The sequence below is a fragment of the Myodes glareolus genome, chromosome 23 (assembly GCF_982192425.1).
Source record: "Myodes glareolus chromosome 23, mMyoGla1.1, whole genome shotgun sequence".
In the NCBI taxonomy this organism is placed as follows: domain Eukaryota; kingdom Metazoa; phylum Chordata; class Mammalia; order Rodentia; family Cricetidae; genus Myodes; species Myodes glareolus.
This window is the reverse complement of record NC_142048.1, coordinates 8,622,185-8,645,587: the sequence shown is the minus strand read 5'-3', so window position 1 is coordinate 8,645,587 and position 23,403 is coordinate 8,622,185.

Sequence of the window (23,403 nt, the reverse complement as noted above, 5' to 3'; positions counted from 1 at the left end):
CCCTGGAATTTGCTCTGTTGATGAGGCTGGTCCTTGAACTCAAAAAGATAAATCTTTCTCTGCCTCCCAAGTGCTGGATTAAAGGTGTTTGCCATCATCATGAAGCTAGATCAGGATTTTACAAATGTTTGATTCACAGTACTTGCCACATCAAGCTATCTCTTTACACACTAAGACATGCATTGTCATGGAAAGTGATAAACACAATGCCTTCAGTGGTCTCATTATTAAAGTCTACCCCCCAAAATATTGATTTTAGAAAGTAGAGGAGTGGTTATGAATGATCTTACCTTAAGTCTGGAGAATTGCTTTCCTCCTCTTCACAGAATGTGCTTCTAAAAATAACTTGAATGCTCTCATCTGTCAAAAGAACAACAACCAAACACAGAGAAACCTTGTCTTACAAAACAAAACAACAAAAACAAACAAATCCATCACATAAAAGTTACCTGTATGTAGTAATGTACAGGCAGTCAGTGAAGGGATCATAGATCACAGTAGTCACAATTCAGGAATTGTAAGTAATTGGTATATATACAAAACAATTTCAAATGTAGGCTTCATTTGCACTCAATTTTTTTGTTGTTAAAAGCACAGATGGTAATATTGAGATGAGCAAAACTTTTCTGGCACAAAGTGTGTGTGTGTGTGTGTGTGTGTGTGTGCGCACACACACACACATTTCTAAGAGCAGTTGAATTAAAATGTTCAAGATGGAATCCAGGTTACACTTGGCATTATGTGTGAAACTCAAATTAAAAGGAGTTAAACAATGGATTTACTGTTGTATAAACAAAACTTGTGATGCATGTAGTTTTCATGGCAGATATAGAAGAATCAAAAATACTACTTTACAATTTTAATATTTTTGAAGGTTAAGTGATGGTAACTTCAGAAATAAATTTGTATAATTTTAAAATCATGTTATTCTGTCATCTTCTTGATTGAAAAGCAATGTCTTCAAAATCTAAAGACTTAAAGAGTTCAAGGGTGGCTTATCAAAATGAAGTTCTTGCTAAAGCGATTTTACAAAGGATGCCTGGAAATCTGACTTTGCTATTTTGTTCTCTAAGTTAGAAAATTAAGCATCAAGTCAAGTCATGGTTCAAATCCTGATTCTACCATATAACTCTTACATGGCTTTGGACAAGTCAGTTATCTCCAGGCCTCAGTTGGTCAGTTGTGAAATGTGAATGTTGTTAATGATATTAATAAAGTATGAGAATGAAGGATAAAGCAGAATGAGGAGCAAACTGTCTGTAGCTCCTCCAGCAGGTCTGGGGGCAAAGGCTTTGACATGGCTGTTGATGCCCAATGATGAATGTCCTTATTGGAACTGCGAATATATCTTGATGGTGCTATTTAATTCCTGTAAGGTACAATAATCCAATATCAGTCAAATTTTTATAGGTTTATTGATTCACTTTAAGGAAAAAACAGAGAACTCAAAGTAATGATAAACTCCCTAAATTTCCAGAAGAGGAGGGGGTCCAGTTTATAGAGAATCAAAGGTCAAAACCCTAAGTCTCTTACATTCAGTGGATTATTAGTTTGTGCTAAGCAAAAGATAAAAACAAAACAAAACAAAACAAAAAACCCGATGATCCCTTAAGTAGGTCAGTTCGATTTTTAAAGATACATCATTTTTTTAATTTGGCAATCCAAGTTCTTAATTACATTTCTTTTCAGCTTATACTTTGACTGACAGAAGATGCACATGCACACTTATCTCTACTGTAAAGTCTCAAGTCAGTAGTAATCAGGCTAAGCTTGCTTCAATAACAAAAACTCCCTAATACAGGAATGTAGAGAACACGAAGACTCTAGGCAGACAGGAAGTCAGCAGAATGACTATTTCCTGTATAAAATTCCTTACTGATAAGACTAACAACTTCTGTGCATTTTTGGTGTGTTACAGCTGAAGTCACCCAGGGCATTATCTTCCTATTAGCAACAAGGGGAAAGAGCATGGAGGAGGTGAGTAGGAGACTTTCTGAGCCGTAATCGAGCAGTAATCACATGTATTCTGTGATCACAGTCCATCAGACAACAGCTCACATAGATAAATAACCACAGGGAAGTGCTATGACTGCTTTGGCTCTCGAGCAGTCTCACACATCTTTCAACGTCAGGGTACAACCACTTAGCTGAAGGAATTTTTGTATTCACTACTTTCTTTAGGGAGTGTCTCCCCAAATGTCAGAGGCAATTTGATCCATCCTGGTTTCCTACACATGTCATCTACTGGGAGAAAAAAAACAAAACAAAACTAGAGACAAAACTAAAATTTGATGCACACTCACTGGTAAATGTTAACCAGAGTAGGAACAAACAGAACACATGTCTATTAGTTTGAAAACTCCTGAAAGGGTTAATCCAGTCATTTCATGTTCTTGCTAGGTCACCATGGCAATAGAAATGAACCAGGTTCTCACAGGACAAAGCCTGCACTTCACAAATGTGATTCATAACAAAATAATTTTCATGTTCATTTTTGTGAAATGAATGTTCTCCTGATTCTAACCCCTTTTCTGAAGTTTTAGCCCCAATGAACAATAATAAAAATCTATGCAGAGACAGAAAGTTAAGGTATTTTTCTGCTTAATCTTATGTCTACTAAATAGTCACACAACAGAAGAAATCTTCTCTCTTTGTTCTGGTTAAATCTAGAGACACAGACAAAATGTATTGACACACGAGGAAAACTCTATTAATTCAGAAATGCATTTTATAGCTAGTTAAATAACCAACGGATTTGGACACTGGATGTAGTAAGTTAATCCAGTTCTCAATATTTTAGTGATGCTCTAAACAAAAGTCATGTTAGTTTGTCAACATACTCTTGTAAAAGAGATAGATTTAATTAATTAATTTCTTTATTATTTCTAGTCTGTGTATATGATACGTACATGTGAATGTGGGCATGTTATTCATTATGCAGCCATTCAATCTGATGACCCACCGTAGTATTTGTCTAAGCACGCTATAGCCACAAACCACACAGCCATAATGACCTCTGAGCTATGGCCAAGTGAGACAGAGATCTAGGCATTTGCATCAGAGATGCTCAGGTGTTACAAATTAAAAATCCTCTGTCTGAGGGTATGAGAGCTATTGTGATCTAAATTCATAAACATGGTGAAAATGTCCCCAATGAACTCATTATTGTACATAATTAGTATATGTATTTGGCCATTAAAATTGTAGTTTATGATAACAAAGTTTACAGAATTTGAGGAGTGAAAGAAGCTTGCCAGAAGTGAATTTCCTAAGGTTAAAAATGTATTCATGTTCCATTACTATTGAAGATGATATTTAATTTCTTTAAAGTTTACTTTATGTTTTATGTCTTGTTTTCTAACAAAACTCTGAGTTTGCCAAGGTAAATCTCATTTTGAAATTCTGTAATATATTAGAAAGAACTTCCAATACATCAAACTAAAGCTCTCGAAGAACCCCTTCTAACCATGCTTAAGTAATGTTCCAGTGAAGGCATGTTTCCAATTATAATAGATAAAACAGGAAAAAGAAATATTTTATCCAGAAGCATTACACAAATATTAACATTTAGAAACTTTTAAAATTGTCAACCAAATAATATTCTAAGACAATATATGATGAGCCATTGATATTGTAGAGATCTTGTATCTGTAGAGGTTTCAGGAAGACATAGTGCTGGTCAATGTAACCCTACACCACATTTTCTGTTCATCCATATAATTAGCAACATGAAGACTCCACTGCCTCTCCTTGTAAGGCAGGTAAGCTTGCTGAATTAGTTGGCCATACATAAACCTTTCCCCTGAGTTAAATCTTTGATATGAACGAAAGTTCCAAGGCAACAAAGACTATCTAGAATATTAAATCACTTATTTTATTAATTTTATTATTTAAAAGATGAATATACATTTTTAATAAATAGAAAAAATAGATCTACTCAGAGATAGCCAACCAATCATAGTAACATCCTATGATTCAGGAATATAAACATTTAGCTAATTCTTTTTCGTCTGAGATTGGGAAGATTTTAATTCTAGGTGCTGATATCTACTTTTAATCTTTGTTGGGTGGGTGTTTTGGTTCTTGGCTTCTGTTTCCTCTCTGGTTCTTAGGGGAGTGTGGTGGCTGTTTGCTGCCTGTAGGAAAATCATCTGGGGTCATGGTAGGTGTGCCACTGGAGAGCTCCAGGTAAAGTGCATTTCTGGGTATTGGGACTTGAGACTTAGGAATGGGGGTGGATTGGGTGCAGTGGAGGGGCTTTGTAAGAGGGAGGAAAGCTGTGTGTTCCCCCAGGATCTGCTTAGTCTCCAGCGAATAAGGAGTGGCAAAAAAGGACAGCAGAAGGTCTTCTAGAGAGCTGGAGATGAGATGGGGAGTTAGACTTGGAGGAATGGAGGGGGATGGGAGGGGCTGCAGTCAACCTACCTGCTTCCCTGACAGAAGTAACCTGTGGGTTCCCAGGAAACACTTGCTGGAGTTGGGGATTGAAATAAAGCAAAGAGTAGGGGGGGATTTGGGAGGGGGAAATCTGTGGGATCAACTGGAAAGAGGGGCAGGGTTGGGGCAGGGAGGTTGCAGCAGGTCTTCTGTAGAGTTGGGGATGAGTGGGGAATTGGATCTGGAGGAACGTAAGTGGAAGGGAAGGCCTGCAGTTAGCCTACCTTCTCCCCTGGCCTGAGTGGATTTTGTAGTCTGTGTTGTTTGTTGTTTGTTTTCACCTTGATGTGTGTGTGGTCAACTGCTGACACTGAAGGACATGTGTGTAGTAAGTGCATAGTATTCATGTGCTCGCATGCATACACATACAAGTAAGATAGAGAGGTGGGAAGCACTGGGCAGATCTACCTTGTGATATATGCCAGACACTGTAGGACTGAGAAAGGCTATGAGCTGGAATCAAAGATGAAGTGCTGTGGTTTGGAAGGCAAAGGTGCTATGAAAAGATGTCTTTTTTTTTTTTAAAGCTATCATGGCTGCCGTTTACGGTGGACTTCAGCGTAGAAGAGTCAGGATTCCCACTCATGTCACTCTGGACAAATTTTACTAGGACACAATGAACACACAGTGAACTTGAGTGATAGCAACTGAGACAATTAAGTAGATCCATGCCGAAAATTAACCTGAAACTCACACGCTGATGGTAGCAAAGAAAAGCAAATTCTTTCTTCCAGGCACAGGTTATTTCAAAGTTATACTTTAAACAGGACATCATTTGTCTTAATTGCCCAATGATTTATTAAGTACTAGAGGATGTATATTAAGTTAAGTTTGGTTCATTCCAAGCAACGTGGCCCTACATAATGAAAATGCCATTTGGAGTACTAAAATGGCATCTCGTTCTGCCCCTACTGATCTCCCTGGATGATAATTTTTGGTGTTTTAATTTCATTTCATTAATGTTAATGGAGGGAAGCCAGTTTCCATTTTTGAAGTCCACCACGGCATGTGATTGACAGTGGCCTATGACCTGGCTACTTTTGAGATGGACACCCACACATTAACTGCATCTTTCTTTTAGTCTTCCCTTTTCTTCTTTCCTCCCTGCTGAAGACTCCACAACACACCCATTATCTACAAATGCCAGGCACCTGGGTCCCTTGCTTTAGACTTGAACAACTAAACATTAGTTATTTTGAACTAGTTGTTGAAACTAATATATTGAAGGTAATTGTTTATGGCTATTGCAAATTGGGTCAAGCATTAATTATACTTTCCAATGCATACTTACAGGAAACATTGTATAAAGGTTACATCCGCAAAGTCTTACCAACATGACCTCCTAAACATGAACTGAACAAGAACAATACATAGACATGCCTAAGTGGACAAAGAAAAGGCCTGGAGTTCTTCAACCCTGTACAACAGGCAACTAAGAAATGGTGAAAGCAGGAGAAATAGTTTTACCCAGGGAAGAGCACATGAATTTCTTGTCCAGTGCCAAATGGTCAGCACTAAAAATATACATTTGAGTAGCATTATACGGACTGGATAGACTATACATGTGTGTGTTTGTGTGTGTGTGTGTATGCATGTAATAAAAGATGAAAAAAGGTCATAAATTTGAAAGAAAAGAAGGAAGGATTTGTGGGAGGGTTTGGAGCGAGAAAAGAGAGGAAAGAAATGCTGTAATTATAATCTCAAAAATTATATCGTATATTGATATATGAAGTAAAGTATTTCAACAGAATTATATTAATACATATTTTAAGGTCTATTTTGAAGTAGATCTTTCTTATTCATCCAGGCACGTATTCAAAATTAAACCTTCATCACACTTCATTAATTTCATAATTTTAATATTTGAGGTAACTGACCTAAAATATTCTGGCTGACTCATGCTTGGCCCATCAAATGCCAGTGAGCTTTTACCGCACTTCCACCAACTTTGCTAAGTTTAGAGAGGTTGATGAGAATTCCGAGGAACCAGAACTCTCGGTGCAGTAGGTGGGAATTAAAACTCAGGGGAGCTGAATTTTCAAGTCCTTGGTGACTGTGTTTCTTTGTGCTCGTTTGTCATATGACTGTCTTTGATGAAATACGTGTTCAAATCTTCTGTCCCTTTTTATCAGATTCTTTATATTCTTGTTAATGGGTTTTCAGAGTTCTTTATGGATTTTGTATAAGATGTTTTGCCAGAGACATGCTTCACAAAAGACATTTCCTAACCTAGAGTTCCTTATTATCTTCTTAATGGTACCTTTTGAAGGTCAGAAATTCTCAAATTTCATGTAGTTGAATATAATCATTTATTCTTTCTCTCTTTTTTGGCATTGTATCTATAAAACGTTTGTTTTTTCCGTGGTCACAAAGATTTTCTTCTGAAAGTTTAAAGTTTTTAGATTAAGATCTAGATCGATGATTCATTTTAATTAATAAATATAATCTTTAGTATTTAAAGTTATCAAATATCAAGGAACATGAGTATTCGGGGGATTTTTTTTTCAAATATTGCAAGCTGTCTGTTTCAGATATTTTATTTCAGTTCAGGTTCCCTAGGAAACAACTGGATTTCTCTGTGCAGTGAGTCTTTTGGGAAATGCTATCCTGTGAATGAAGACACAGAGGTCAAAGAAGGAATAACTTCAGTGTCCTCCTGGGGGTACTGGCACAACTGATTTTATAGCACTCGGGGTGATGAAGCAGGAGACCAAGGCACTTAAGGCCAAGGATTGGTTGCATAGTAAGAGCTTATCTCAAAATGTAATAAGGGAGGAAAGAAGACAGGAATGGGAGAGAACGGAAGATGAAAGAGAGGATGAAAGGGGAAAGAAAGGAAGGCAGGGAGGGAGGCTGGAAGGAGGAAAGCATGTCCCAAGTACACAAATAAATCTCATAAATAGAGCCACTCTTCCACATTTGTTACCAACTGAGTGACGGGGAAGGGGTTTTGCATCGCAAATCACTCAGTCATTTGATGAAGGTCATCCTTGGGGAAATAATGTCACCTTAGGTGAAGTGGGAACAATCTATAAAGAGAAACTTGCTATGCGGCCTCTGTAGTCAGCATCTCCGGTGACTGGGGACTGAGTGTTAGGTACCTGAAGAGGGGAAGATAATAGTTCTCTATTTTGTCAAATTTTTTCCCCCAAGGTGACAATGAATAAGATGAGCCACACTTCTTGCGTAGGTTGCCTAGAGACATAAATCTTGCTTGAAATGGAGATGGAAGCTGAACTTCCCTTTGGAAGGTTTGGCAAGCAAAGAACTTGTTTTAAATTAAGAGAGGCTTTCAAAATAGTATAATGAAAGCCCATCAAGCTGACTTCAAACTTCTAAGTCATTCTTTTATCTCCTCAGAAAATGATTCATGCTGACAGAATCAATTTATTTTATATTTTAAATAAAAATCTGTCCTGCTGAAAATTAAGATGCGTAATAGGAAAATGTGTATTCATAGCCTTTCTAGATAGTCATAATTTACATCTATGTTATTAGCACAAGTAGGTGAGTTTGATGAAGACTCTAGAGAGCTGTAGGCCAGTGTTGGTGGCTTCTAAGAGGGAGAAGCAGGTGAGACAGACCAGGTCCGAGAACACTCCATTTAATCTAACTGATTAGGAGAAAACAGAGCAAACAAATCCTTATTAATGAGTATACCCAGTGTTGATTGTTGAGTTTCAGAGACTTGATAAATTAATTTCTGACAATAGATTTAAAGCTTGGAAAACTGTGCCATTATCTAAGTTGCATAAACATTACTGCCACTTTTATTATTTAAGGGGTCTGAGTCGGTGGCTCAAACCTTAAAGTGCTTGAAACCATGAGAATATTGGATCCTCAGAACTACAGGAGAAAAATGTTTAACTTGGAGGTGCATGCCTATACTCCCAGAATTTCAAGATGGAGGCTAGAACAGCAGAATCAACAGAAGCTCATTAACCAGCTAACCTGGACCATGTGGCAAAGTTCCAATGTAGTAAGAGACTCTGTCTCAAGCAAAATGGTTGAAGGTGCCTGGGGACTGATATCCAAGATGACCTCTGACCATACATCCACAGATACACACACACGGTGGGGGGGGGAAGAGATACAGATATACACACAGATACACATACAGATATACATACAGGGTTATGTATAGTTTTCAATCTTTATAAATCTAGTCTTTAACTTTTGGGCTAAAACTATTTTAACATATTTCAGCATAAAACCACCGTATGTACAAACTCATAGGATAGGATAAGAGTTCTTGGAATTTAAAGTAATAATAATCTGTCATATTGTTTAAAAATACTAATTTCACCCCAAGGAAAGTAACCCAGACCTAGAAAGACAAATATAGTATGTATTGCTTATATGTGAATATCAGCTGTTAAGTTAATGATAACTAAGTGGCACTCTGTAGAATTCCAGAGATTAGGTGGAGAGAGTGAGGGACTAGGGAATACAGGTATATCTCATGAGAAAAAATGACATAGAATATTTATATTATGGATGGATGTAAACGGAGGATAAAGTAAAGAGGTGAACAAGTGAGGGACTATAGAGATGGATAGCTAAAATTAAGGGCCATGTGAGAGGTAGTACTAAAACCTAATGCAGTGGAAGCTTCCTAAAATATATACCTATGTGAAGATGAAATAAATGTAACCACCAAAAAGTTATCATCTTTTGTCATCAATGAAACTTCTAGTGTAAAAGTTAACCCAAATAACCATGCTATCTTAAAGATAAACAATTATATTTTTATTTATTATAAGAGGAAAAACTCACAGAACAGGAGCGAGAAGTTCAAGCTCAGCTGCGCGATGAGGGAACCACAGAGAGAGAGCACCTGAGCCATGCACCTGTTTTTTCTCTGGGTCCCAGCAAGACACACCCTAACTTGGTCCCACCTCTTAAAGATAATTGGTTAACCAATGTACCACCTGGTTCTGCGGTACCCTTCTCGGTACGGGTCTCGCGCCTTCCGCACCTTACGCGAACTTGGGCAAAGGCCTGGAGATTGAGCAAAAGACACAACACACAAGAGACCTGGGTCATTCATCAAGAGATAGCTGAATGCCACTTTATTCAGCTAAATGCAAAGCTAATATACCTTGGCCCCAGTAAAGGAATTCCTTCCCAGCCAGGGGGCGAGGGAAACCTGCGCGAGTGGGAACTCCTTCCCAGGCAGGGGTTTGGGGGTGGAGAGCAGCAGCAGACAGTGGGCCAAGCGGAGAAAGAAACTGGCGCCTATAGGAACTCTCCCGGGCAGGTAGGAAATTGCCATACCAAAGATAAAACAAAGCCCTACAGCTAAATCACCAGGCTAGGGCAGAGATAACAGAAACTAGCAGGAAGCTTACCTGGCTGACCAGAACTGTCCTCAGAGACGCACCCCAGGGAGTAAGGGGAGACAGGGCCCAACAAACCAAGCTTCCCCATCACCTTCCCCTTTTGTCTAAACAAGAGTGATTCAAACCTGATACAAAACTATATACAATAGGAACAGATATCAAGCATAGGATTACAAACAGCATAAACAATATTAAGCAAGGAACACATGATAAATGTTTTAATAAACATTCGATTCCAAAGAGTCTAAGCCTTGTATCGGAAATGAGCTTGGCTAAATCATAAGAGGAAGGTAACTATGACTGTCTAGTCTTCAACCCCATCGAAGGCCTGGGAAGGGAAATAAAAATATTACTTGAGTTGAGCAGGAAGTACAATCAAGCAGCTTCCACTCGGAGTTTGTGGAGTGTCTTTGGTGCTCAACACTCTCTTGGGAATAGACTAGTGCTGCCAGGAGCCATCATGTCTCATGTCAACAGTACCCTAAGTTATTTAAAAGCTATTTAAAAGTCATATTGTACGGATCCTTGAACTGGCTGAAGATTACCTAGCTAGGCAGAAAACAATCTTTGTGTATCTAAAGAACTTAATTAATCTGACTGTATGTATAACAAACATGAACAATTATTGACCTATAATGTTTAATACCTGTATAACTTAAAGACTAAGATTTTATGTCTATAAGGGAAAAAACTCACAAAACAGGAATGAGAAGTCCAAGCTTAACTGTGTGGCAAGGGAACACAGACAGAGCACACCTGGTCCCAGCAAGCCACACCTCTTATAGATAATTGGTTAACCAAGCTTCCCCATCACCTCTAGTACTGGGATTGAGTTATATCTAATTGAGTTGTTGGACAAAGAGATCACACTGGAATCCTCACCAATCCAGATGGTTATCAAGATTGTAGGATGCTCTTCACAAACTGACAAGTCTCCACTTTGAAGATAACACCTACACAACTCATTCAACATGGAGATGTCAAGCCGATGCCTGCATAGAGCCTTTATTGTGTTCAAGCACTATGATACAGGAAGGTATTCTGCATGTTACCAAAAAAATAAATGGCAATACCAAGCCAGCCACAAATGCTTTGTTGTTTAATACTGCCTTGATTGCAAGATATGCTAGGACAATGGTGGTATAAAACTTGTGTAAGTAACCAACCAATATCAAATTTGACTTAATGTCCACTCCATTAGGTGGAACTCATACTTCTGACACTGGCTGGGTGATGAAGAACCAGAAACTAGACAGGTGAGGGACCTAGGGTAATGTCAAATACTACTGGCCATAAAAAAGAAAGGAAGGAAGGCAAGTGAAAACAACAACAACATCAACAAAAACTATAATATAATGACTTCTAATGACATTTTGATATATTCTTATATCAGTGACTTGCTCAGTCATCATCAGAGAAGCTTCCTCCTGCAGGAAATGGGAACAGATACAGAGGTCCACATTATGCAGATAGTGAAAGACCCTGGAACACTTAATCCTAAATGGGATAACTCCATCAAATGCCACCTTTCAGGGCTCAGAGAACCCTCTGGAAGAAGGAGAAGAAAGAGTGAGAGCCCAAACGAATGGAGGACATGAAGAAAACAAAGCCCTCTAAATCAACATGAGCAAAGCTCATATGAACTCAGAGACTGAGGCAGCAGGCCCAGGGCCTGCAGGGGGCTGTGCCAGGTCCTGTGTGTATATATTATAGTTTCCAGTTTAGTGTTTTTATGGATTCCTGAGTTGGGAAGGAGTGAGGCTCAGTTTCTTTTGGTTCTCCTGCATTCCTTTATTGCTGTTCACTTCTACTGTCCAACTCTGGTGGGTTTGTTTTTGTTATATTATAATTATATGGTATTATATTATTATCATTATATTGCATTGTACTATTATCCTTTAGAAGCCTGTTCATGCTCTAATTAAAGAGAGAGAGTGGATCCAGATGGGGAGAGGTGGAAAGGAACTGACAGACGTAAATTTAGGGGAAATGAAGATACATTATGTGAAAATAAAACTAATTTTCAGTAAAAGAAAAAATGGAAAAGTATGAATTCCTTAGTCCTCTAATGCTCCTTCCCCATGCCTTCATGGTGTAGGTAGGGCTCCAGGAACACAGATTATAAAATAATTATTTACTGGGATTCTGAGGCAGGCAATTCTACAGGAAAGAACTTTGTTTACAAGCTAGTCACTCTCTGCACAAAAACATCAGTATTTGGAAATCAGTAAAGCGTGAAGCTTAGATAAATAAAGCTCTTGGCATTAAATCTTCAAAGTATGCTTTGGATTATCTCAAATGTCAACCACAGCACTCACCGAACCCAGTGCTTCATCATTAAAAAATAGAATCAACTATTCAATATCTAACTAACAATTTTTCTTATAATTCCATATATTCTTGTTTTTCCATATATTCTTTGATCATCTCCTCCCTCCACGGGTACATTGCTTCTTCATGGTCACTACCTGAAGACTGTCTGAAGGTGGAGAAGAGCTACCAGCCAAAGGCTTACTTTCAAATCATTAAAGCAGGGAATCTCTTGCTTCCCTCAGCAACAGTGAGCCTTCAACTCTTTGCTGCTGTAAGGCTGAGATCCACTCAGCTCCAGCTAACTGGCTAGATTAGTAAGGCAGGTAGCGAAGCGCCAGGAAAAAATTCCATCGGCAGAATCAAATCTGAAAGTCTATGACGAAACATGGGCTGAGTCTCTGAAATGCCCCATGTTCCCAGCTTGTAGCATTGCTGTCCTTCAGAGAACCCGCCTGGGTGTGAGCCCTCCAGAGCAGCACTGGCAGCTGAGGTAGAAGAAGGCCACATACGAGAAGCAAGTGGAATCTGAGTTATTCTTGGTCTGCGGGATTTGATGGGAGGGGCTGCTTCACGATGAAGACAAAATATATCTTTTCCTTTCCTTTCAGAGGTCAAAGCCCTCAAGCCAGTTAATTAAGTTTGAAAGAGTTACTTTTAAAGCTTATCAGGTTTATTTCGTGGGAAATACAGAATAAATGTCTCATTTATCTAAGACAGGAAACATATTTATCAGTAATAAAATAAATTCTCCAATAAATTTTCTAAGATGTGTTTGGTGTTAAATATGCTGTCTAATTTGATGTTTTTAAAGGCACAGTTGAAGACATCCAGGGTAACTGTGGAACTCAGAAAGGAGTGGCTGGGCTCAAGGACAGGCCCAATGCCTACTACAGTGGCTATGTTCCTTGAAGCATTATTACAAATTGTCTACAATAACCATAATACATAAGGGATATGGATTCAGCCAATCAGAGGTGACATGTGTATTTGACATGAATAAGACTGTGAGTTTGACTCCATATACCTTAAAAAGGTAAGTGAAAGGGGAAAAAAGAAGTGAAAAGGGAGAAAAAGAGAGAAAGGAGAAAAATATTATAGAAAATGGGAAAACTGTGTCCGATGAAATGAAAGCCACATCAATTGGAATTCATTTTCAAGATTGCTGACACATGGTACAACATTAAGCCTGTGTACCTACTGTTTGATCTAGCACTGCGTCATGTGAGCTTTGCTAACTTTTACGGAACTTATCTTAAGAATATTAACATACCTATGCTCAATTTCATAATTTAGTGCTTATGACTGGCTACTCAGGTTGTATCATTAGCTACTATAAACTACAAGAGAGCAGTGAGGTTTTCATCTTTTGCATCTTCTCATCAGGTGAATGGGAAGAGGAGGAGTGAAAGGCAGCATGATGGGAGGATGGTGATGGGCTTTGTTCTCAAAGCTGAACCAGCTACAAATGACAAAATAGAGGAAACAATGGCTTTTGTGAAAGTGGGAATCAAGGAAGGGTAATGACCCTAAAAGAGAAGAAGCACACACAAAATCCCAGCAACTGGGCTCGTCTGACTTTACAGAAGAACACCCTGGATAAGTCCAGTGTGGGGAACCAGGTGGACTTTGCCAGGCTCCTGAGTTGAGGAGACAGCTGAACAGCCAGGCATATCAAAAACAGTCTACAGGCTGCACACTCTTTCTTGATGACCACACAGTTAGGGTCCGTGCATGTGTATGACAAAGCTGTCTGTGAATGAGCAAAAGAGCCACCAGAGGACTGGAAGCAGTGAGGCTTGATGCTCACAGACACCTGAAAACAGATATCATGTGGACTTTACAATACCCTGAGCAAAGAGGAGACAGTTCAGAAAGGTCTTGACCCCGAAGTGCAGTAGATTTGTTCTAATAGCAAATCAGAAAAAGGTTAAAAAAATTCTAAAAAAATTTTATTACATTCCAACGTAACAATGAAGAATATTTGTAGAAAATATTCGCAGCATAAAATTTCTGGTATCCAAGATCACATTCAAGGGAGAGAGGAATATATGTTCCTTGCTGAAGAGAAAAACAATCAATTGAAGCCAGCAGGAGCTATAATTAGGATCCAAGGACATTAAAATAGTTATTGAAGCTATGGTTGAGATATTCAAAATATTCAGAACATGGAATTATGGAAAAGAATAAACCAGTTTTTTTCAACTGGGGATTAAGGCACTAAAGGAAAAGCAAACTGAGTGGGTTAAAAACCAGTTATAACTAAAAATGTTGAGATTAGTAAACGTGGAGATATAAAAATAGAAACCATCCAAAATATAGACAAAAAGAAAGTTAAAAAAAAATCCTTCTCTGAGGAAATGTCTTGCACAACCTTTACATGCCTTTAGAGAGCCTGTAGGTGAGGGGCAAGGCAACAGCAGACAGAAAGCGGAAATAGTAATGACCACAGGCATGTTTGAGGCCAGCCAGGCCACGAGGAAAATGCTTTCTCAAGAAAGAAAAGTACCACATAACTCATAAGTGAAAACATTTTTACGAAGTAATTCTGATGTATGACTCAAGCTATTAAATCCAAGAAGAATAATGACTTCCCAAGCACAGGAATCATGGAAAAATACCTCAATGGGACGCAAAACACAAGGTTCAAAATTAGTAGTAGAGTGACCATCTTACAAACATGTGTAGGAAAACTACATGCTACCCACAGGGAACACAGGGATACAGAGGCAGAGAAAAACTTCATGTTCCCCACAGAGAGCACAGGGAACGGGAGGCAGGGATTTCAGCTCAAATCTGGTCGGAAAAACAATGTCAGCAAGAAAACAATGGACCTCCTGCTCAATTACCTGAGAAAGAGCAACCCTACCAGATGGAATTCTACCACCCAGTCACCAAGGCTTTCAAAAGTGAAGCTGGGACTCAGGTGTTAGAGTGCATGTTTATAGTCCCAGCTCTAAGGAAAATACTTCACAACTCAAGTCTAAATCTAAGGATATGGCTCTTTTGTAGAGCACTGCCTATAATGATCTAGGTTCTAGATTTGCTTCCTAGCACAATAAAATAAATAGATTAGTAAATGAATGGATGACATCAATAGTAAACACTCAAAAGTGTGGTCAGTTTATAGTCTGATACATTGCATTTACTCCTCTTAATCTATCATTATGTAACATAATATCTTAAAATACCAAATTGATAGGGACAGGTTCAATGCTCAGGAGTGCATATGTTACTCAAATTGGCCAATTCGCCAGAAGCTTAAATAACCCTATCCCATTTACCTTGCAAAAAAAAAAATGCATCTTGCAGTACCAGCTCCCATTTTTCCTGCCTCAGGCACCACCTCCCACATGGGCCTGTTAAGTAATCTTCTCTTATCTGAAGTAGAAGGAAAAGTCTACCTCTTGTCTAGCCAAGTGTCCCCCCCGCCCCGAGTCTGCACTGCTATCAAAGGAAATGTGAAAGTAGGAATATTAAAAACACAGTGGAGATTGGTCCTGACCATCTACGTACATATTTACCTTTTGCTTGTTATCTGCTTAGTACTAAACACAGTAGCTCTTAAGGCTTGCCACAAAGGTTTCAAATCAGAGTCAGTCAGTGGCATAGACTGGCAGGTAATAGAAGTTTGGAAGCTATTAAAGTTTTAGCAGTCTTTCCTTAAGTGCTGCAAGCTGGTAGGGTCCCTCCATCACAGCCTCCCTGCAGCTAGCTCTGCTCACAGTGCCTTCTCAGTCTTCCTAATTTCACTCTCTTTTCTTGAACTCAAAGCCTGCATGGGGAAACAGCCCTTTGCTCTTGGTAGGCGTGAAGTGCTGAGCCATCCCTAGCTGAATTCTTTATATTCTGCTCATCTCTTTGTAAGAAGCCCATTCTTTGGCTGTGTTAGATGTTAGATGTGCTAGATACGAACTTTGATAGTTTTGAACATTCTCTTGTACCTTATTTTAATCCATCTTCTTTTCCCATATTGGAGCCTGAGACAATAATGTCATAGTTAGAATTTAAATTGCAGATTAAAAATCTCTATTAAACTTGGCATCTACAATTCCAAATGTTCTAAAATACGTTGTTAAACTATTTCTCTTTCTTTGGTTAAAAATATTTTACATCTACTTATTTAATGTCTATGCAGGGCAAGACAGTATGGAATTCATATCGAGGTCAAACTAAAATTTGCAGTATTTTGGTTCTTATTTTCTACCATGTTGGCTATAAGGGCTAAACTCAGGTTCTCAGTTTTGTCAGCAAGTATCCTTACTCACTGAACCATCTTGCCAGCTTCTAAACTGTTTCTTCTGGGTTTCATACAATGTCAATAAGTATCACTTTGAAAATGGGGAATTTTTTTTTTCAGAAAAATGTCTTCCTGCTAATATTTCACAAAAGTCGATTAACACCAAAAAATATTGGTCCAACAGTGTTCCAAATAATTTTTTAATGAAAGATATAGAACATACCCCCCAGTTTTGTTGAATTTATGAGAGTTTTGGGGTTTATTTCAAATATAACGAGAACTTTCTATTAAATTGTAGAGACATGATGCTTGTTATGTGTTGTCAGTCTGGATGAGATACCCCTCAAAGGTTCACAGGGAGATTTTGTGAGAGTTAAAAACGTTAGGAAATGGGCCTTACCCAGCGGAAGTGGCTCGCGGGAGACCCGCCTACATAGTTTCTTCTTTCTCCTGCTTTATCCACTGCATGGGGAGTGACTTTACCTCATGCTTCTGCCACCATCGTATACTGATTTATTTGGGTCCAGAACTAAATCTCTTCACAGCAATAGAAATTCTAACTAAGACAGAAGTTGGTACCAGCGACTGAGATGCTAAGCAGGACCCTAACTAAGACAGTTACCAAACAAATAAATGTCATAATCACTTCACACCAAATATTAGTGTTAAATTAGTTACCCTTTCCTCATTGCTCAGCCTTCATTCTTTGGGTGCATTAACTGAAACGATACCACGTATGTTCTTAGAGATATAAATAGATGTTCTAGTTTGTGAGACTCATTTATTAATAGTTGATCCAGGAAGCATAAAAGGAATACTTTAATATGCTAGTGTCAAATTAAATTTGTCAAAATTTACAATGTGCAATTTTTTAACATCAGGAAGTGGAAAAGTAGTGATGGATTTTATCTGCTCAGGCCCATTTAAAACACTAAAAGAGTTTTGTGTCAGATGAGAGAGACGACTTACAAAGGTCCATAAGTGATGACTTCCGTATCCTGGTGGGCCCATGGATAATTTGAAATTAGTTGACTATTATTAATGGAAGAATATAAGTAAAGAAGCAAGATACCAGTTGTCAATCTAGTTTGCCTCTGGTGCTAAGTTCTGAACTACGCTCTCTCTTACTATCTTAACTATATTGTCCTTGGGACTATATTTCCCCTCAATCCGTGCTATCCTGTAGCCAACTTTTCTCTCCCCTTGATGTCTCCCCTATAAGGCATTTTATTCTACTTCCTTGCAACCAATGCTCACAATGTAACTGTTAGAAATATTTTCCTAATGCGAGCTCTCTGCGGACGCAAAATCCCAATCAAGCCAAATCAAAACAAGCCAAATTAAGAAATATCCAGGTTTAATGGGAGTTCTGTAATCACAGGTGGTCCCAAAGAGGCAGCAAATGCGACCACCGGGAGTAAGGAAAAGGACCACGTGTTCCTCTTTTGGGAGTCCATTTAAATACTCTGTGGGAGTGGTCTTGCCCCCCCACCCCCCAGGAAGGGGTCAGGACCTGGCCTGCTGGGATTTGGAGTCCAGACCAATATAACTCTCAGGCCTGGGAATTAGGATAGATACAAGAAGCTGGGGCCTACGCTCCAAACTTAACAGTAACTGATTCTCAACATTATTAATCATCGTCTCGTTAACCTTCCCACTAGGCATAGTGACTAAGCAGTTGAATTCGGTCTCTTTAACCATCTGAGCAGTCACGCTGGTTCAGGAGATCCAGGAAGAAAGCTACATCAGTAAGATTGAGCAGTGAAGACATGGAAGCCTTGCTGCACTTTCCCCACACACAGTATAGAGTAATTTTCAGACTCTGCAATGACTTTAATATTTTCTGTGTCAGCTTTCTTTCTCCCACTGAGTTGAAGAGATGAAATAAGCTATTGAAGACTGGGGATTCAAGCCTTTGCTTTTATAAACTCAGTATTTCTATTAACGTTTTTGATAAGTTTAAGTAGAAAATCCAAAGTTGGGTATCTCTTACTTTTTTTTTTTTTTTTACTAAGCATAAACAGCTTTTCTTTGTCAAATGACTATCATATTGGAAAGGAAACAAAACAAAAATTCTGTTAGTAATAACTTGATGTTTTAACTATGGTAAATGTAGAAGGACTATCTGCATAAGGGTTGGCCACCTTTAGAATGCTATTTCTCAATTCAAACTGGGAAATCATAAAAGAACAAGGGGCTTTATTTGGGGTCTTGGGAACCACAATCCAGTAGACATGGGTTCAGATAGCTGTGAATCAGGGTTCCAAGGAAGACAGAGATGGGAGCAGCTCAATATTGAACAAATGGAGTTGACATATTTCCAGGAAGTAGAAATTATTTTGTGGGCAAACTTCTGTCAGAAGCTGTGACATGATTCTAGAAGGTAAAGAAAATTGTATACAATCAATAAAATGCCCATAAAATTGAGAACAATAACCCTACTTTGTATATCTCAAGTCTCTATGCACACTGTATTCACCAGTTATAGATGCCAGCATCCAGATGACCAAGGTCACACTTGTCCGTCTTGAGTCTCTATGTACACTGTATTCACCAGTGATAGATGCCCGTGTCCAGATGACCAAAGTCACATTTGTTGGCAGCAGTTGGGATTGTGCATAAGCACTGTTGCCAAGCAGCCTCATTAAAAATGTGACCGCAAGGACAACAAGATGGCTAAGCAGGTAAAAGACACATGCTGCCAAGCCTAGCCACCTGAGTTCAGATCCCCAGGACCCACACCATGGAAGGAGAGAACCAATTCCCACAAATTCTCCTCTGAAATGCACACACACACACACACACACGCGCGCACACACACACGTATATAAAAGCACAAGCACATGCACACACACACGATACATTAATAAGTAAATAACTGTTTGAACACAGTGTAGATTTCACCATAGTTCTTCCGTTTGTTTCATTGTGTAGACCAGATTTTCTCTGGAGAAATTTGTTTCCCTGTTGTGGTACCTTCAGCTTCTCTCCTCTGCCGCAAACTGCCTGCCATGCTGGACTGGAACATCTGAAACACTGAGCTAAAACAGCATCTTTCTCCCGCCAGTGTTTCATGCCAACTATTCGTCAAGGTGACGGATGAGAACTACCCAGAAAAACGGTACTAGAAAAGCGGGGCGATGGCTTTAGATTCAGTCTCATCATGTGGTCCTCAGCCTTAGTGTGAAAGAAAACGGCCCCCAAAGGAAGTGGTACTATTAGTACACTATTAGGTGTGACCTTGTTGGAGGAAGTGTGTCACTGTGGGGGTGGACTTTGAAGTCTCTTTTGCTCAAGCTTCCCTCAGTGTGACTGTCAATCAACCTGTTGCTCCTGAGTCGAGACATAAGGACTCTCATCTCTAGGACATCTGTCAGCATTCTCCTATGCTCCCAGCCCCTTGATGATAATAGATTGAATCTCTGAAATTGTAAGTAAGCCCCTACAATTAAAAGTTTTTATTTGTTAAGAGTTGCTGTGGTCATGGTGTCTCTTCACAGCAATAAAAACCCAAACCAGGACACTTCTGAATTAGTTTGTAGAAAGAACTTGGAAAAATTAAGGTGTGAGGGCTAGAGAGGTCCTGCAGTGCTGTAAGCAGAGCTTGACAGGTGGCCATTCTGGCGTTCACACAGTATCAGAGGCTCCAGATGCTAGACAGGGGGCCCCGGGATATAGTTTCTGTCCTACTGAGTTTTCGTCTTCCTTTGGTCGCTCCTCTCCTCTCTGTGCCCTCATTCCTTTCTTTTGGAATAAAAGTGTTTACTTGGTGCTCTTGAATATTGGAAGAGTGTAATTTTTTTCAAGAGGTTCCAGAGCTAAGAGTTACCCTGAGTCTCATAGTGGACTTTGGAGTTGAACTCTTTCTTCAGTTATAATAAATTATATATACCTAAATATGTTTTTGCTAAGGGGGATTTCATGTCTGAAAATATTTATTGTGTAATGGTAATTTCTAATCTTAGTGCATGAGTGGATTTTCACCTTTTGGTTACACTAATCCACATTTTCCCTGTGGCGGCTCTTCTTGTTGGTCAGCTTGACTGCATCTGGAACTAACTATAGCTCAGGGGTATGGGTATACCTGTGAGTGGTTTGTCTTAATTAAATAATTTGAAGTGAGAAGTCTTACTTTGAATATGGATCTTTTGAGGTGGGAAGATGCACCTTGAATCTGGACCACATCTTCTGCTGGCAGCCTGTATAAAGGACGTGGAAGAAGGAAGCTGGCTCTTTTTACCTTCTTGCCCTTACTCTCCCTGGCAAGTCTGTTCTTCCACTGGCATCAGAGCCTATTTCTTTGAGATTCTGGCATGCACTGAAGCCCAGCTGAGACATTCAGCCTCATATACTGAACAACTACTAGATCTGGGATCTTCCATTGGTAAATAGCCGTTGTTGGACTAGCTGGACCACAGACTATGAGTCCTTGAGAGAGAAAGAAAGAGAGAGAGAGAAAGAGAGAGAGAGGATATCCATGTTAGAGAGATTCATCCTATTAATTCTGTTCCTCAAAGAACCCTAAATAATACATTACCTTTCTTTTTTTTTAAAATCTTACATTATGTAAGAGCCATCCTTGAGATTTTAGAGAAATATAGAAAGTACACGTTTTAAAAACTTGAAGTAGGGAAATTAAGAGCACTTAGTGTTCTCGCAGAGGACCAGACTTCAGTGTCTAATACCCACTTGGACACTTAGAAATATCTAGAACTTCGGGCCTAGAGGATGTGGTACTCTCTTCTGGTCTCCACAGGTACTAGAGATGCACTTGGTGCATATAAAATAAAAATAACTAAGCAAATTGATAGAGTAAAGTTCAATCTCATCTACAAAGTTTTAGCCCTTAATTTGCTCTCTTCCTGGGGCCTTACTGTCATCTGCTTTAGAAGTATCAATTTTACTGTGGTCATTTTAAGCCTAATTATGTAATTTTACATGATAAAGTCATCAGGAACTTTTATATCATCAGGAAATGACATTTGGTCACATTAAAAGTGTTAAGCATATTTTTGAGGTACTTTTGAAAGCTTCCTGTAGTGTAAGTGTAATAGCACTTCATGCACTGAAATACTGAGAAAACCACACAGATTAGGTACAAAAGCTGTCTGATGTTATAAAGTTTATAAATAACATTGTAATGGCCTAGGCATAGAACATAAAAGTTCTTAAGTCTCCAATTGAGACACGATGCCTACACTGTACTTTAAGGAAAGATTGTGAATAAAATATTTTGAATATCATAAATTTTTTAATCTGGAAATGAAACAGTCCTTTAGTTATAAAGTGGGGGAGTAAGAGAGTCCCCAGCAGTGTCTGAGTTTTGTGGATCCAGTTCTAAGTTGTCAAGATGATACATGCTGTATGCATTCCTCATAAACCTTTTCCAACTTTCTAATGAGTGAAGGAGACTCAAGCCTTCCCATAGTCTTGAACAGGGAAGTTGCACTTGATCAGAATTTTGAAGACTAATTTTATTAAAAATTCAAAAATATCTTTATAATATTTGAGTGATATTTATTACTTACTTGGTTTCCAGTGCTTCCGTTTCTGGACAATGTGATTCTTACTGGCATTTTGGTAATGTGAGCTTCTCTTCATGAAAAAATTTACTATGAGTCTTTCTAATGTGCCACTTTTACTAAACCTATTTTCTTTTAAAATTTTTAACAATTGCATATATCTATATATCTATATTGTACCCACACCATTGTTTCTATTCTCACATTCCCTCTTGCTGAGTCCTGTCTTTCAAGTTAGTTCCTCTTCTACTAATTAGAATGGCTTGCACAAGTAAGGGAGGGTATTTACCAGAGCATGGACAAACTACCACTGGCAATGTCACTGAATAAAATGCCACTCCCTTCTCTGACAATTGTTAACTACTAATAACACCCCAAACTCTGTTTGTAAAATATACTTGGGACTCAAAAAAATTATACCACACAAGGTCTGCCAGCCCAAAGGAACAGAGAAATCAACAATATGGCATCTAATTTTAACAAAAAGAAAACTTTTTGACGGAAACCATCAAAGGAGGAAAAGAAGTGTTTTAACTCCGCCTTCCTGATGGGGGGGTTATTGGGAGAATTAAAAGTGTGGGAAAGAGGGGAAGCTGAATAGATGTGGAAAAAGGGCAAGGTTTGGGAGTTCTTTTGCTCATGCCTCTTGTGTGACTTTTGGTGAAGAGGTTGTTTTATTCGTTCTGGAGGATTTTGAACTTGAGACTTCAGAGGGCTTCTCCTGGTGAGTAGAAGTCTTTTGTGCATGTTCTTTACTTGACAAGCTGGTTTTAAGGTGACCACGAGAGGATTTAACTTATGCCCCTTGTTACTCAAGGCAACTATCCTGGCCTCAGTCAGTTTAATGGCAAGGCAAACCATCACCCTGACCTGCTTCCCTGGAATAATGGTCTTGTAATCAGCAGGGTTTTGATTGTTGTTGTTTGTTTTCTTACCATCTCTTCCCTTGCTTCCCGCTGTCTCCTTTCTTCACTAAGAAAGTAAAACTGAGGCAAACGGCACTAAAGCATTAATGTTGTTACAAGAGGTGACAAGATTGGGGCCATGAAGATATTAACAGTGGCTAAGACTAGTCACCTTCAAAAAGATGAAGACCTGTGCCTTCTGCTAAGGGCTAAGACAGCCTGGGGTGTGATTACTGGCCATTGGTCACAGTAGGACATCTACTTAAAGGAACTTATTGTTTGCGCAGATAAGGACCTGTCTAGCCACTCTCTCTTCAGAAACTCGGTGGTGCCATTTTGCTACTTCTCAGGCTATTTCTTTACTGTTAAAGTAGGAGAGTACAGTAGGGCATACGCCATACATTTTTGAAAAGGGATAACAGAAAAAAAAAAGACCCATTTTTCCTTTCAGTGATGGAGAAGAGTGCTAAGAGTGCTGTGATGGAAGACCATGGCAAAATACAACTTGAGAAAGAGAAGGTTTATTTAATCCAAAATTCTATGTAACAGTTCATTATCAGAAGCATAAGGGCAGGAACTCAAATGGGGCAGAAACCTGGAGGCAGGTGCTAATGTAGAAGCCATGAAGGGGAGTTGCTTGCTCCTCT